The following is a 1,758-nucleotide window of genomic DNA, read 5'->3' as shown; positions in this document are numbered from 1 at the left end:
AAAATTACCTGCCCCTGCCCAAACCCCTGACCTTTGCCAGCAGAAGTCCCTCCCCTTGCCCCCCAGAAGTACTTCTTGGAAGGAGTGCCATTTTAAAACTGGAAAAAACCCAAATCATATACTAAAAATATCAAACTTTATAACCTATTTTATTTTTAAAAATATCTTTGTCCCGCTGCACAACGCAAACTTGCTTACATATTGAGGCAATTGCATCACAGCTCAAAATTCAGTCTTAATCTTGTATATTGTGGGGGGCAGGGGTAAGGGAGTATACAGCTGGAAAGTGGGTCTGTGCTTGGTGGGGGCATTCGAGGGTATGGTGGAGGTGAGGCATGTGGGAAGGCATCAGTATATGAGGGGGTATGGAGGGTGGGTGGGCTGTGGAAGGATGTGGGTGTGTTTGGGGGTGGGATGTGCATGGGTGTGTGTCCAGGGTTGGGGGCAGTCCTCAGAGTGCATGAATCCCTGAAGCTGCATGTGATGGCAGCAAGCAGGGCTTTCTCTGCCTGGCCCCATAGCATTCAGCTCCTGTGCTCCCACCCAAGTCCCTGGCCATACATGAGGCTGAACCCACACACAGCCACCACCTGGCCCCATAGCTCCTGCACTCTTGCAACATGCAAAGCACATGGATCTCCCTGCTCCTGGGCCCCTTGCCCCTCACCCCCAGAGGAGTTCCTGGTCCCAGCCTGGTAGGGCCCATACCTGGCAAGGCCCACATGGGTGGAAGATGGTAACAGCCACAGGGTGGCCAGGCAAAAGCTTCAGCCAGACAGAAGTTTCTCATCTCTAGGGCCCCCAGGCTGGCGTGGTTGCTTAGGAACCAGTCGCACCTCCAGCATGGAAGCACCAGCATGCAGAGGGGCAGTGAGGACCAGTGTTTACAGTGGGCTTATGGAGGGGCCCTGTGGGCCAGATGGTAGGCTGCATCTGGCCCATGGGTTGTATTTTACAAGCTCCTGTGCTAGATGGCTGCAAGTCCAGGGGGAGAGATAAAAGGCTTCCCCGCACTGTACCACTTAGATGGTTCACCCCCCAAAAAAATCAACCCTCAGATCCTCTGTCCAGGCATGCCCCCCCCCACCCTTGGATCACTGCCCTGCTACCCAATCAGCCTAAGAGTAGCAGATGCAGGGGCAGCAGCAGCACGCACAGAGTCCCCCCATCCTACCTGCCCCTGGGGTCCCTCCACCCGACACCACCCTTGCACAACCAGATTCAGCCTTGGCCAAGTCTGCAAACTAAAGGAGAGACAGAAAGGAAGGGGGAGTTGGAGGTGACAAAGATAATCCTCAACTGAAGTGGCAGACCTTTAAGTGTGATCATTCTTGTATAAGTGCTCATAATATGATCCAATTGTAAATGTGTCATCTCACCTTTATTAACCTCTATTAATGTATTTTAAAATTTCAATCCTCCTCTCTAGGGTGTCAAATTCATCCAGCCCCATGGGTTGGAGGATAAGTGGCTCAGGGCAGCTCCATCAGCCGGATGAAGCCCATGGAACTGGTCCTTCTCCTCCTTACTCCCCTCTTACCAGATCTGGTGCCTGCTCCAGGATCCATACTGCACAAGTCCACCCATGCCGTGCAGTCCTGAAGCACCTAGGGTAGGCACCCCATGCTGCACACATCCCAAGCCCTGCCTCTGGAGCTGGTCTGGCACATGCCATACCCCACATGGGTGTGCTCAGAGCCAGAGGCTCTGCTCGCCATATACTTGAGACCCTTACTATATCTAACATGCACACCAAAA

Source organism: Crocodylus siamensis, chromosome 3 (genome assembly GCF_052110815.1).
Source record: "Crocodylus siamensis isolate JL-2025a chromosome 3, ASM5211081v1, whole genome shotgun sequence".
NCBI classification, from domain to species: domain Eukaryota; kingdom Metazoa; phylum Chordata; order Crocodylia; family Crocodylidae; genus Crocodylus; species Crocodylus siamensis.
This window is presented reverse-complemented; position numbering follows the sequence as displayed.